The 15,679-nt window shown below is 51.1% G+C and overlaps 1 protein-coding gene across 1 annotated transcript in view; it reads right to left on the reverse strand.

Annotated features, from left to right (window-relative positions):
- SAP130 (Sin3A associated protein 130) overlaps positions 1-15,679 on the reverse strand; it is a 988,428-nt gene that overhangs the window by 780,930 nt on the left and 191,819 nt on the right. The window lies entirely within an intron of this gene.

A 15,679-nucleotide genomic window follows, 5' to 3' on the forward strand; every position in this document is an offset into this window, starting at 1 on the left:
CAGGTAAGCAAATTTATTGGCCCGTGTTGTAAACTGAGTAATTGCTGTAGTACGTCCTTGTAGAGCGAATGGAATGAATGAAACTCCCGAAATTATTGGAGAACTGTTATTGATGGATGAGTGATTTGCCCTTTGGGATTTTCCGATTTCTACACTGTGATAGTGCCCTAGTCCCACTGGGTGTTTTAAGGGGCCGCTCTCCTTTCTAAACGTTATTATTTCCTCGTCCTCTGCCTTTGGTGATGTTGTCCCGGTATCCACCCCTATTGTTCTTGTTATAGGTGGTCTGTGTGCCTCCATTGTTGTATTGGGCTTGCTGTAATGCTTGACCTCTAGAGGCTCCCCTGTTACCGGAGCGACGAAAGGAACCGCCCCTGAACTGTTGTGACTGCAGAGCGCCCATGGATTTGGCTGTCTCAGTGTCTTTTTTAATCTTTTCTAGGATTGTGTCCACATCAGGACCAAACAAAAAGTCAGGGTTAACAGGCTGATTGAGTAATGTAGTTTGAATCTCTGGCTTGAAATCAGAGATGCGTAGCCAGGCATGCCATCTGAGCATCACACTTGTGTTGATGGCGCTAGCTGGTGTGTCTGCTGCATCTAGCGCACATTTAATGGATGCATTTGATATCAGTTTACCCTCCTGTATCAGCATTTCTGCTCCCTCCTTATAAGCATCAGGCAAGTGTTGTAGCAGCTGCTCTAAAATGTTGTAATGAGCCCTATCATATCTGGCTAATAGGGCCTGTGTATTTGAGATTCTCCAAATATTTGCCGCTTGAGCTGCTACTCGTTTTCCAGATGCTTCCAAGATCTTGGATTCTTTGTCCGGAGGAGGAGCATCACCACTTGTTTGAGAGTTTGCTCTCTTACGAGTATTAGCCACTACTAAGGAGTCCAATGGCAGCTGGCCTTTGATATACGTAGGGTCCACAGGCGCAGGCCGGTATTTCCTTTCAATTCTTGGGTTCATAACCCTTGCGGTTTCCTTAAAAATTTCACCAGCGTGTTTAAGGACCCCCTTCAGCCTAGGCAATGTTTTTACTGATCTTTCTGAGGTTGAGAAAGTGTCAAACAAAAAGTCTTCCTCTACTGGGTCGGCGTGCATTTCCACATCATGGTTATTTGCCGCCCTTTCAAGTAACGCATTAAACGCTGCTGAATCTTCAGTTGGCGAGGTTTTGACCGCATAGGACTGAGTGTCAGGCGTGGTGTGTGGCTCACCCGGTCAACAGGGTCAGACCAGGATTGGGGCCCCTCTTGATCTGTGTCAATAGTATCAGTAAATTCCTCCTCATTGTAGCCTTCCCCCACATCCTCATTAGTACGTGTGGGTGAATAGGTATATTCCTGTCCATAGGACTCCACAGGCTCAAAAAGAACAGGTGAGGTGGCAGAGTCCCTTTTCTTTTTGAGTGGGATCTTTTGTATGACTCCATAGGATTTTCTGGAATGATCTTTCGTTTATAAATAGTGAGTCTGCCAGAATCCCGAGTCGATGAACAGTTTCGACTGGTTGTCATAGGAGGGCACTTGGAACACAATGTCCTCTTCTATGGGCTGATTCGTAGATACTACTGACACCTTTTTGGCCGGTTCGAGGCTATGTTGAGGCTATGTTGTGGCTTGAACACCTTAGGTCGTGCGGTCGGGGGCAGTCCGAACTTTACCGGTGGCGTGAGCATTGGAGACGGACTGACCTTCTTTGAGGTTGGCGCCGTCTTCGATCCGACCGACTTAGTCTTATCACCAGCTTGTGTTTGGCCTTGCGTCGACTCGAGCTGTTGGTGCGCAGCGGGCACGCTTCTTTGCTTCGGGTTGACATGCTCTTTCAGGCTGATGTTGGTCTTCGACTCGAAGGCCTTGACCACCAGTGGCTTGGAGGCTGGAAGCTTCGGATCGAGGGTCTTGCGAGCCTTGAGTCCTTTGTTAGTGTCGCCATCTTTCGACGTCGATGGCATCAGCACGACGTGCTTGACCTTAGTTACAGGCTTCGACACACCGATCTTCGGGTCGACACCTCTTTGCCACCCCGAAGGGTCGATGACACTCTTTGATTTGATTGGATCCGAGGAATCCAAAGTCGTCGATCCGAGGACTGTCTTTAGCAGTTTCGGTTTCGATTTTGTGTCTGTCCGTTTCGGTTTCGATTTCACCATTGACTGTGGTTGATCGACCGATGGCTCCTTAGATATATTCTTAGCCGGGCCTTGACGCGGGGCTATAGAATGTAGGTGAAGATCTTGGCTAAGGCCTTCCAGCGATGCCTCGACCTGAGCCTTTGAAAGTACATTGTCATTATCGGCCCCCGCAGCTGCGGTTGAGCCTTGCTCATCGCTCGAGTCGTCGTCGACGGCTCCATTGGCCTGTGTGGGTCGTCCCCTACCTCGACAACGTCTTCATCATGTACGTAGTCTTCTTCTTCGTCTTCATCATAGTTAGAGTTCTGCTCCGACGCAGGATCCGACTGTTGTTCAGGATCCTCCTCATAGACGCCCTCGTCGTCTTCAGCCTCGAAGATGTTCTCCGGGTCGGGCGCTGTTTTCTGCGCCGACTGTCTTGCGGCACGTCAAAGTCGAAGAGTTTTCTTTGACCTGAACCGAGAACAGGCCATGCAGCTGGCCTCGTCGTGGTCCAGAGACAAGCATTTATTGCACACCGGGTGCACATCGATGTGAGGGTATTTAGAGTTGCAAACGGGGCATCGTTTGTACGGTCTCGATCGTTGATAGAGCCTTTGGTGTCGAAAAAAGGCCAGCGGCCTTCGACGCCTAGCTCGAGGGACTGGAACAAGTACGCGGCACCGAACGAAAAGACAACACCGACGCCCCGAAGGCCTTTTAAAAAGTTATTTATATTGATCCCGAACTTGAGTTAAGAAAGTACATCCGAACCCAATGGCGGAAAAAAACAATCTAAGGATGGAGAGGATGCCCATGCGCACTGTAGTCCAGGGGAGGAGCCACCTATCTCGTGATATTTCGAAGACTCTTCCAGGACAACAATGTGCAATCATCCGGACCCAACACTAGGCGGCGATCTATGCACAGATATGAATTCAGCAGCCCACGTGCCTCGAACAGTACCCTATACCCAGACTTGCATCAGGGACAGAATGATATAATACACATCATTAAGGACATGAACTGTGTCTAGTACTACTAGGATATTAATATGTGGACCATAGAGCCCCTTTATACTAAGATCCCTCAATGTGAAGTATTACAATTATTAACAAGCTATTGAAAACTAGACTGCAACCTACACTTGACATTATAATGGAGCGGCCAGAAGCCATGACCTGGACCGACCATGAATTGGTTAGATTTTCCTGGACATTGACTATCGGCTCTGGATTAATGCCAACTCAGTCTCAGGCCCATCAGCAACGTATCAATGTTGCATCCTTTTCTGAATTTCTTTCTAGCTGCCAGCCGATGCTGACTACTGAAATTAATGCAGCAGTTGACGCTTTTAACACATGGATGGCTAGTGGCTCGGCAGTTTCTATGCAGAATAAACGAGTCTGCCGACCCCGCTTCTTGCCGTCCCAGCCCTGGTTTACCCATGGCCTACGGGAGCAGAAGCTGAAGTGTAAGAAACTGGAGAGGATTTGGCGGCTTGATTATTCGTCGGAGGCGAAGAAACGGCTGCGCTGCTCCCAAAAGGAGTACTATAATGAAATCAAGGTGGCCAAAAGTAATTACTATGCTGGACGCATTGAAAAAGCTAGTAATAATAGCAAAGAAATTTTTGCTATAGTCCAGAGTTTTCTCTCTCCTAGAGCCGCGCTACCTACACTACCTTCTTCCAATCAATGGTGCGATGAACTTTCAGATTTTTTCTCTGAAAAGATTCTGAAGATCCAGCAAGATCTCCAAACTGCCTTGAACAAGTCCCTGACATCCACTTCATTGCCTATATTGGAAGCTGTTTCTTCGGAAGGTCTGTTTACTTCCTTCTCCCCAGCCTCTGAAAAGGATGTTTTACCAATTCTGTCTGCCCTTAAATCTGGTTCGCCCGCCGACCCCTGCCCTGCTAGAGTTCTGGGAGGAGTGTCGGCGATAGTCTGCCAGGAGGTAACTAGGATTGTTAACTTATCTCTTTGCTCGGCCTCTGTGCCTCTGAGTTGGAAGCAAGCCAAGCTCCTCCCATTACTGAAGAAGTCTGGCCTGGACCCGACTATGCCCTCTAGCTATCGGCCCATATCTCTTTTGCCAGCGTTGGCTAAGACATGTGAAAAGATTGTTTTTAGACAACTTGAAGGGTTTATTGAGTCTTCTCACGCGCTCCACCCTGCTCAATCGGGGTTCAGAGCGGCCTACAGCACCGAAACAGCATTAATTGAGGTTTCAGAGGCTATTCGGGAGTGCCTGGATGGCGGCGGCAGGGCGGTTCTGATCTTACTAGACCTCTCTGCCGCCTTCGATACGGTGCCCCATTCGTTGCTTCTGGCCAGATTGGGTGCTGTCGGTATTTCAGGCCGCGCTTTGGGTTGGTTGACCTCATTTCTGAAAGATAGATTACAGCAAGTGTGGGTCCCCCCTTATGCATCTAAGGCTAAGGAACTTACCACAGGAGTCCCGCAGGGGTCTACCTTAAGCCCCTTGCTTTTTAATGTTTATGTGACCCCTTTGGTCTATCTAGCTGAGCAGCTGGGTGCCAAAATAATGGCTTATGCTGATGATACCCAGCTGCTCTTCACCTGGCCAAAAAATCATCTAGACCCCTTGACCGTTCAGAGTTGCCTGTCGCAGGTTTTTCGCTGGCTGGCAATGGCCCAGCTTAAATGTAACGAGGAGAAGACGGAGATCCTCCTCTATGGATCTTTTCCGGATAATTTCAGGGAACAAATTTGGCCCTCCGACCTACCCTGTCCGAACTCATCAGGTGCCCCTGTAAAGAACCTAGGTGTCTGGTTCGGTCAGGATTTAAAGTTCGGGGAGCATATTAAGAAACTAACCGGTACCTGTTATGCCACTCTAAAGGCCCTCAGAAGGTTTTTTCCCCTCATTCCCGGCAAAGCTAGAGAGACTGTGCTTAGAGCGTTGATTTTATCACGCTTAGATTATGCAAATGCACTCTTCAGTGGCCTACCTGATTACATGGTCCGTCGACTTCAGGTTATTCAAAACTCGGCAGTCAGGTTGATGTTTCAACTACCCAGGAGAACTAGTGTTCGTGAACATCTGCGCAGCCTTCATTGGTTGCCTATTGCCAATCGTATTTTGTTTAAAATTCTGGTCCTGGCATATCGGGCTATCAATCAGCAAGGCCCAGTATACTTGCGGAATAGATTTGTTCTTTATGCTCCTAAACGGGCTCTCCGCTCGGCTAACCTTTGTCAGATGGTCCAGCCTAAATTTAAGCTTGCCAGAACTGGAGGCAAATCCATCTCTGTTAAGGCTGCTAGAGTATGGAATGTTCTTCCTTTGGCCCTTCGCACTGCCTCCTCACTTTCGCAGTTCAAGAAGGGACTCAAAACATACCTGTTTAATATTACTCTGTAATCTCTCTCTTCGGTGTGTTAGTGGCCCCGCCTTTTTATCATGTACTCATCGCGCCAGGATACTCCTGAGTAATAGAGCGCGCAATAAAAGGATTTATAACATAACATAACACTCACTTATTTCACTGTGAAACTCCAGGAAATGGCACTCGTGAAGAATTATTTAACGTACATAGACAACTCCTACCTTCAAAAGAAAGGGGTCTATATGGGTGCCTGCTTCATACCAATGGACTTTTACTTCTGATGCCCATAAAAATACATTACCTATCCTTGATTAGACCTGCAGGTATTGGATAGCAAACTAGGCACTTCTTTAAACCGAAAACCAACTGAGCAATATACTTGATGATTCACCGTACAAGCAGTTTTTTACATATTCGTAGGAACTGTAAATGGTGTAATGAGTACTTTCATATAGATGCAATCCTCTCTAGTAAATTACTATAGAGGGGGTATCCTAAACTTTATCTAGATAATTCAAACAGACCTAGTATTGCTCCAGTCATGATGCTTGGCTAGAACTGCATACGGTTGCCACTGGGGCGTTCCAAGATGGTGAAGCCAAAACCTGTGTAAGCCAGTAGCACGAACATCGTGCGGACGAAGGATGGAACACCGAGCGGAGAAGGTACAGACTGGAGATATGTGCCTGTGGTCCCAGAGGACTGTAAATCAGAGACCATTCACACCCTCTGGAATAGTGCTCTCAGAAACGGTACAGCACAGGCATCTCCACAATAGCTGGCCGGGGCACAAGGATGCGATAATATTCAAAATAAAAAGGACTGATAACACTGCAGAGGCTGACCAGCAAAGGTATTTGCAATTAGAGGACAATATATTTCAACTTGACGGCGACTTAGAGAATCGACTCCGACTAAAATTTATGCAACAGAGTTGAAGGCGGTTGTGGGAGGCACATTAATGTACAGTGTCTTCACAGTGGTTTAGATAGCTGTGAGAAGCAGGCTCTGTAAAGAAACCACTAGGTGCAGAGATTCCCCCAGAAGTGGTCCGGCTCAATACATACCCAAAGTGTTCTATTTGTAGAAGTGTGGGCAAGTAGCCTTAGACTCAACAGAGAGGAGTACAAGACACACAATGACCAATAAATGACACGATTCAAAAAGGAGATCCACACCAATTTAATAAAAATAAGCTTTGCTCAAGATTTATTTTAAGACCAAGATCTCTGCAAAAAGGTAAGTACGTTTTCAATAGAAATTCTTTTCAGTTTCAAAAGTGGACACTGCAATTTTCAGTCTTTGCAAAGTTAACCTATGGAGGAAAACAAAAATGCAGTTTTCTAGGTAAGCAAACAATTTACAAATCTAGTCTTCGGGTGCCAGGTCATCAGAGAGCAAGGTTCAGGTAAGCACAAACACTGCACCCCCAGCAGCATGGGGGGGGTGGCCGGTTGCAGAGGTCAAAGTAAAAAATCAGACCCAATTTTAGCCCATGGAGACTGTGGGTGCTTGAAGACACACAGCTTGCAGGTAAATAAAGCTTCAGCTTTGGGGAATTAGGCACACACAGGGGCCACAAGGCAGCACCAAACATACACCACCAGCAGCACAGGGGCAGCGGGGTGTAGGGGGCAAACTCAGTGTCTGGTGCCTGATGCAATTCAAGGGAGAATCTTGGTTTAGAAAACAGATTGCAGGTGACGAAGTGAAGGCTGCACAAAGGAAACCAGCAAGAGTGGAGGTAAGTTGAGATACAGTAGGTCATTGGGACACCATCAGTCAAGGTCCTCAAGGCCCAAGGGCTTCGGGTAGGTGTGTCCTTCGATGTCGTTTCTCTTACCAAAGGCGGTTGAGGAGCGCCTTTGGATTTACACTGCAGTTGCCGTGGTGGAGTCCAAGAGGGGTCAGCCAATGGTGGACTTGGACTCAGGATCGCTGTGGAACCTTTTCTGATCTGTGGGTCACCTGGACACATGCCGGAGGCGTTGGGCACAGTGGTCAGGGAATCACAGATTAGGAGGACACCAGAGTTCTTTGTGTTGCTTCCTTGTGGACAGAGCTGATGTCCTCAGGAGTTCTGGTCTTCTTCAAAGGAAAGCAATCCTCCCAGGGGGTTATGAAGGTCGGTGTCATTTCTTTTCAGGATCTTCGAGGGCTGCAGACAGGCCAGTAGGGCTGGGGCCAAGTCAGTGGGACTCGACAGTCTTCTCAGCACAGCATCTTTTTCGTCTTTCTTAGGTTGGCAGGAACTACTTTCAGGGATGGGTAGCCACCTAAATGCTATATTTAGGGAAGTTTTAAGGGAATGACATGTAGGACTAATGGGCACCTTACCTGGGGTGTCTGTAACCTCAATTATGTCACCCTCCTGTGGGAGGGGGCCTAGTCCTAGCCCTGACTGGAGGAGTGACCCCACCTTCAAGATGGCACGGACTGAAAGATTGGCTTCACCTTGCCTTCAGCACCTTGGGGGTGGAGTTGGCAGAGGTTGGCACACCTATTACTCTTTCCCACCTAAAGTGAGGTTCTAAACAGGAGGCTGCCATCTGCTGCTAGTAGCAATGGCTGCGAGTCGCATTACAACGGTAGAAGGCCTTTGAAGCTTCCCTTTCGAATAATGGGACACCTCCGCCCAGGATGTGCTTTGTTTCTGGTCTCAAGAGCGGGGGCTTCAGAAACCTGTCTTGCGGTGGCAGGCTGCCTAAAACCAGTCTGTGACCACACCAAGGTTTGAATGTTTTCAGTGAGCACAGCTGAGGTGCCCTCTGAGTATGTTTCAATAAATTTCACACTGGCATCAGTGTGGGTTTAATGAGCGGAGCTGTTTGGTGCCAAACTATCCTGGGTTCAGAGAAGACATTATGGTGCTGGGGAACTCTAGTTGTCTGGTTTCCAGCCCATGTACTCTCTAGGACTGCCCCAGCACTTACAATATACTTAAATATTGTAGGGGCAGATCTGCTCATGCAGATATGTCAGCACCTGTGATATAGTGCACCCTGCCTTAGGGATGTAAGGTCTGCTAGCGGGGTGACTTACCTAAACCTTAGGCAGTGCTAGTTGGCATGGCATAAAGGCAGAGTGCCATGTCGACTTTGTTGTTTCGTCTGCACCCAGCTGTGCATGCAGCAGTGGCAGTCTGCATGGCCTAGGTGACAGGGCCCTTGGTTTCCCTCTTCAGTCCCAATGCCCTAGGTACCCAGGTACCATTTACTAGGTACTTACAGGGGGCCTTACGGGCCAATAGTGGAACCGTTCTAGAGAAGAAGCACTGGAACAGGGGACCTGGTTGGCAGGTCCCTGTGCACTACAATCGAAACCACATCATTTTCAAGGCAAAAAGTGGGGAGCTAACCATGCCAAAAGAGGCACTATCTCAAAATAACTATAGAACTATATTAGTACTGTGTTGGTCTGTGCCTAACACTACGATTTCAAAGCAAAACTGGATTTGGGCAACTTTGATGTGGTGAAATTGGTACCTGTAAGAAAGTGCCCTGTTTTCACATGGTTGCCCCCACTTTTTGCCAAACTATTGATGTACTTTAACTGAGTTTGCCCTGGGTTCCTGCCAACCAGGTACCCAGGGCCTATGTTCTTTCCCTAAACTGTATTGAAATCAAACCCAATTGGCACTCTTTGGCAATATGTCAGTCCCTTGTAAATGGTACCATAGGTACCGAGGGCACTGTGGCCTGGGAAAGCCTCTAAGGGCTGTAGCACTTATTTGCCACCCTTAGAGGCCCTGTACCTTTACAAACACACACACACTGCCATTGCAGGCCGCGTGTTTTGGTGCAGAATAAAGTGAAGAGTCTGCATGGCACACATCTCTGTGTGCCACACCTACAACCCACTGCCCTAGCATAGAGAAGCCTCCCCTCTTGCTGGGTACACTATACCAGTTGTGAGGGTACGGGTGCATGAGCCCTGTACCCCTACTAATTCTTAAATATTATAAGTGCAGTAATGCCTTTAAGAGTATACAGTGCTGGGAGGTTGTCCTTATCTACTCCACAGCACCATAATGGCTTTACTGAAAACTGGGAAGTTTGGTATCAAACTTCTAATCACATTAAACCCACTGGCATTAATGAAAAATGCATTCAGAGTGCATCTCTCCCTGACCTCCTCTCTTCCAGCCCCAAAGATGGGTCAGTGGATGGAGTGGTCTATTCAGACACCCTCACTGTTCAGCAGCAGGCTGACTGCAAGCAAGTCTTGCAGCAGTATGCTAGGCTCTTTTCCTTAACCCCTAAGATGCATGAACAGTCTGATCAAGTTAAGGAGAGCATCAGAGCTGAAGTCAGCAAGGTGCAGGATTTAGGGGTGTGCAACCCTCAGAGAGCCCCTGGCCCAGCCTAGTGGCTCTAGTCCCCAAACCTCAGCCACAGGTTGGAAAGAGAGAAATGAGGTTCTGTGTGGACTATAAAGGGCTCAACTCTGTCACCAAGACAGATGCTCACCGTATCTTAAGAGCTAATGAATTGATACATAAAATGGGTGCAGCTACATTTCTAAGTACCTTTGACATAACAACAGGGTACTAGCAGATTGGCATGGCACCAGGAGCAAAAGAAAATACAGCATTCTCAACACCTGAAGGGCATTATCAGTTTACGGTTATGCCTTTTGGTTTAAAGAATGCCCCTGGCACCTTCCAAATGTTGGTGAATGAAGTCCTTTTTGGATTGGAGTCATTTAGCGCAGCCTATTTAGATGATATCGCGGCTTTTAGCTCCACCAGGCAGGATCACCTGATCAACCTGGGGAAGGTTTTAAAATCCATGCAACCTGCAGGCCTAACTATCAAGGCATCCAAATGCCAGATAGGACAGGGAACAGTGGTATACTTGGGCCACCTTGTTGATGGAGGTCAAGTGCAACCCTTACAGCCCAAGATCCAGGGCATCCTGGACTGGGTAGCTCTAACAACCCAGACACAAGTCAGGGCATTCCTTTACTTGACTGGGTACTACAAGAGGTCTGTGAAGGGATATGGGTCGTTTGTGACTTTCCTCACAGAACTCACCTCCAAGAAGTTGCCCAAAAAGGTACACTGGACAGTTAACTGTCAAAAAGCTTTTGAGGGGGCGTGGCCAGGATGGCGGGGTGAGGAGTCGCTTTCTCCCGGAGCTCCCGACCCAGCCCTAGCCTAGAGCCTTTAAAATCGCCAGTTCTCCCCCACTCGGCACAATACCGGACGGGGAAGGTGTGAGAACCAGCCAGGCAGTTTCGGGACCGGAGATTAGCCTTGCCGTGGCCCGGGAAGCGAAGGCTGGAGCGCGGCGCAGATCGGCGCCGAACAGCGCCGGAGCAGGAACGGAGGTGAACGGCGACAGAATCGGGGCGGGGAACAGGTCTCTGCCCAACGCCCGACGAAGCCTGCAGTAGCGCTGTGGGGGACAGCGGCGGAGCGCCTGGGTGCCGGGGCGGCGTTGGGTGACCCAGGAAGGTGTCGGCTGCCCGCCGGGACGCCCCTCCCTTTGGGGACGGCCCTTTCAAGACTCGAGGCCGCGGCCTGGTTTTCCGGAGGCCTGTGGGCTGGAAGGGCGGAGCTGCTGGAGACATAGCCCGAACAGGGGGCCTCGGAGAGGGGATCTGGGGCCAACGCCGACCGGAGTGCAGCGCTGGAGGTGTTTACACGGGAGCGGCGCACAACGAGCCTCGAGCCTGGCCGGGGAGGAGGCCCGTGACTACGCCGGCGCCGAGGGCAGTGACGCGGCTGGTGGAGGTGCGCAGACCCGCCGGGCCGCCCTGGAGAGTGAGGAGGGGGTCGGCGGACTGCTGTTGGACACTGCGCCCTTGGGAGAAGCGATGGGGCTGGCTGGCTGCCCGAGGTCCACGACGGAGATCTACAAGTGAGGAGACAGGGGGAGGAGGCGATCCTGGCAGTGTGGGGCCTGCGCCACGAGGCCGGTGGTCGGGCTCCGGGCCTGGCACTTGCTCGTTACGCCCTTGTGGACTATAGGTGGTGTCCGGACTAAAGAGGGCGTCCTCATAGCCTTGGTAGCCCGGCAGCAGAGCTCCTCCGAAGCGGGCTACGAGGTGTGCTATAACCGGGGGGTCCACTGAGACGGTTCCCCCAGGAGAGAGGAGTGAAAGGCATCACCCGTAGCCACTCGGGGTATGGCGGCCAAGAACAGCTGGAGGAGACCGGACCCGCAGCTATCGAGGGGTTTGGCCTGGGCGTGAGGGTGTTTCACGAGTCCATTGGGCACGAGGGCCTGTACGACCTGCACAGACGCCTGGCTCCTCAGCTACCGCGTATGGAGTGCCTCTGGGGATTGCAGCCTTTGGGGCCTTAGGCGGCCAACCAGTGGTGGTGGGAGGACGCCGGGCGGATGGCGAACCAGAAAGGTGGTAAAAAGAGTGAGCACACGCTCCCGGAACTGCTTGGTAGGTCCCAGAACAGGGGGGACAGAAATCACCCATCACCGAGCGCAGCGAGTGGCTCACACTCTGCAGGAGGCGGTGAACCGCCGGTCACCAGGTCTTTCTTGGATTCGCTCTTCGGCACGTTGCGCGATGACTTTCAAACGCTAAAGCAGGAAGTGGCCGGGGAAGTCCGTGAAATCCGGAGAGAGGTGGATGGCCTAGGAGAGAGAGTGGCCACGATAGAATGCTCTACGCAAAGGCAGGACGAGGAAATCACGCAGCTACAGCAAGAAGTGCTGTGCTTGAGGGACCAACAGATGGACCTCCAGGCACATAATGAGGATTTGGAAAACCGCTCCGGGCGGAATAACATCAGGGTCCGGGGAATTCCATCAGCCGAAGAGGGATCAGATGTGGCGGGATACCTGCGGGAACTCTTCAGAGATATATTGGGCGAAGCTGCGGATTTCCCGATAAGGATTGATAGGGCTCACAGAGTGAGACCCCGGAGACGTGCTAATGCCCCACCCCCGGATATTTTGGCCTTTCTTCCTGATTTCCCACTGAAAGAATGAATCATGGCGGAGGCCCGGAAAACACCCTCACTGGCCTTCCGAGGGCACCCTGTGGCCTTGTACCAGGACTTGTCCACGATCACCCTACAAAAGCGTAAAGCGTTTAAAATTGCAACAGAGTTCCTAAAGCAACATGAAACGCCTTATTCATGGGGTCATCTTTCCGCCTTATTTTTAAGTGGAACGGTGAGGTACATCAGCTGAGGTCCCTGCACGACACATGTGAGGTATTAGGGATCACCGCGGAGGAGGAGGACTCCGCCACGCCGCACAGGAGACGCACCTCGGAAGATGGATGGCGCAGGGTCTCGAGACGTAGAACATTGGCGCCGCCTCAGCGTCCAAGCTCGCCCACCATCAGGTCCAAAATGGCGAGCGCCATCCAAGCGGCTGCGGGAGACGATGAGTGATGGTGTCGCGCTAACAGCGTGAGATTGCTCAGGGGGGAGAACGACATAGCATTGCCGTTATCGCAGGCTTGGGGTCATGGAGGGTGGGGAGGGAGCGGAGGGTGGAAGAGTGTGGCTGGACGTCCACTTCGATACTTTACCACAGACTTGTCCGGATGGACATGGCTGGGACAATTCTTCAGAAGGTGTTGGGAGACCTGGAAGGGGAGGGGGTTGGGGGAAGTTGGGGGAACGGGAGGGGTGCGGAAGGAGGGAGAGTTGGGGGTCAGGGGGGTTGGGTGTTGGGTGAGGGGTGGGGTGGGTACAGTCTGTTCAGTGCTCTTGTTGCTTCCGCGAAGACCCGGTGAGGGTCATGTCGCTGCGAAGGCTCACACACCGCCCCTCCCTAATGTGGATTCGCTGCGTATATCACTTTGTTCTAACTCATCATGGCGTCCCTTAAGGTTGTGACCTTCAATGTCAAAGGGCTTAACAACCCAGTTAAGAGAAGGGCAGTCCTGTCCTTGCTGGAGAATACTCAGGCTGACATTTGTCTCCTCCAGGAGACTCACTTGCTCACACGGGATTGCCATAGATTACGATCACGCAAATTCCCCACGCAGTTCTTCTCATCGAACACCACCAAAACAGCTAGGGTAGCGATCTTAGTGTCTACTTCCTTTAGGGGTGAGGTATTACACAAATTCGCAGAGCAGAAGGGGAGACTCTTAAAGCACAGGTTCAAACTAGGGGCCCTGACATTTACCATCGGGACGATATACTGTCCGAATGAACAACAGGATAGCTTCCTGCGCTCAGCGCTAGTAGACATAACAGCACCTCCGGACAGACATTATTTTGGGTGGTGATCTGAATATGGTGTTTGACTCAGCTACAGACAGGGCAGCCCAGCGGTCCCCACAGGCGGGGGAACTATCACAGCTGACAAAGTCCCAATTAATAGACCTGGATTTTCATGACCTTTGGAGCTACTTGCACCCTGCAGACCGGGACTACTCTTTCTACTCTCACGCACATAAGACATACGCTAGGTTGGACCACCTTATAGTTACTGGCCCAGTCCGTGCTTTGGCCACAACATCGGAGATGGGGGTCATTTCCCTATCGGATCACGCGCCGGTCTCGGGGAATTTTTCTTTGCCGGCTGATCGGGCTCCTCGCGGGGTCTGGCGCCTTAGAGACACTCTCTTACATAGGAATACAGTTGTGCAGCGCGTTACGGAGGCAATCAGGGACTTCCAAACACACAATGACAACACGGACACCTCAGTGGCAACTCAGTGGGCCGCACTTAAGGCGGTAGTCAGAGGGGAATTCATTGCGGTCTCCTCGGCAGAGAATAGGGATCGGAGAGAGAAACGGGACGAGCTCACGCAAAACGTCAAGGAACTTAAAGAGGTGCATCGTTGCACAGGGGCCCCCAGGATTTGGAAGCAGCTGAAGGCAGCGAGGAAACTCCTGTCCTCTTTAGCTATGGATAGGGCGGAATATGCGGCGCTGCGGCTGAAACATGCTTATTATACGGGGGGAATAGGTGTGGTCGCCTCCTGGCGAGCAAACTGAGGGTGGCCCACGAACGCCACCGGGTGAAGGAGATCGCGGTGGGGAATGGCAGTATGGTCTCAGAGGACGCACAGATAGCAGAGGCATTCGCCGTTTTTATGCCGACTTGTATACAGGTGAGGGCCTGATGGCGCAGGAGACGGAGGACTACCTAGACTCGGTCACCCTCCCGTCCCTAGCACCGTCCCAAACGGAATATCTGGAGAGGGAGATCCGGACTGAGGAGGTTATTGCTGCCATCTCTAAGCTTAAACACGGTAAGGCCCCTGGCCAAGATGGCTATACGGCGCTCTTCTACAGAGCGTTTAGTGCCACACTGGCGCCTATACTGACGAAACTATTTAATTCCTTCTCAGAACCGGGGGCGATCCCACCAGATCTTTTGCAAGCCACGGTGTCGGTCATACCCAAACCCAGGAAGGACAGGGCCCAGTGCAGCTCGTACCGACCGATCTCCCTTTTAAACGTTGACCTCAAACTGTACACGGAAATTTTGGCGGCACGCCTAGCGTTCCATCTGCCGGGTCTGGTGGAATCGGATCAGGCCGGCTTTGTGCCCGGGAGGCAGACGGTGGATAACACCAAGAGAGTGGTACATATCTTAGAGAAGGAGTCACGGGTTCCCGGGGAAAGAATGCTATTGTCGGTTGACGCTGAAAAAGCGTTCGACCGGGTGCACTGGCCTTATTTAGAGCGGGTACTGGCGAAGATGGGCATCGGCGGGAAATTTCGCTCCTGGGTGTTTAATTGCTACCGGTTCCCGTCGGCGGTGGTGCGGGTGAATGGCTGTAGTTCTCAGAGGTTTAGTATTGAGCGAGGCACCAGACAGGGGTGCCCGTTATCCCCACTCCTCTTCGCTCTGTATATGGAGCCATTTGCCCAGAGAGTACGGCAGAACCCGGACGCGATCGGCGTGAAAATGGGAGGATATATTCACACGGTCAGCCTCTACGCAGACAATGTGATATTGACCTTAGAGGAGCCGAGGCGTGCTATGCCCGCGTGCGTTGACGAACTAGAGGCCTTCTCCCGGGTGGCGGGGTTCAAGATGAACATGGGGAAATCGGCGGCCCTAGATCTCTCTCTTACGCCTGCAACACGACGGGAATTACAAGACCTCTTCCCCATGCAGTGGTCGGCCCGTCAGGTCCAGTACTTGGGTATTCTGCTAGCGCCCACGCTGCAGGCAACGGTGACAGCTAATTATGCAACTCTAGGTAGAAAGATTAAAGAGGAACTGGGGAGATGGAGTAAAGGCTTGATATCCTGGCTTGG

This window comes from Lissotriton vulgaris, chromosome 11 (genome assembly GCF_964263255.1).
Source record: "Lissotriton vulgaris chromosome 11, aLisVul1.2, whole genome shotgun sequence".
Lineage (NCBI taxonomy): Eukaryota > Metazoa > Chordata > Amphibia > Caudata > Salamandridae > Lissotriton > Lissotriton vulgaris.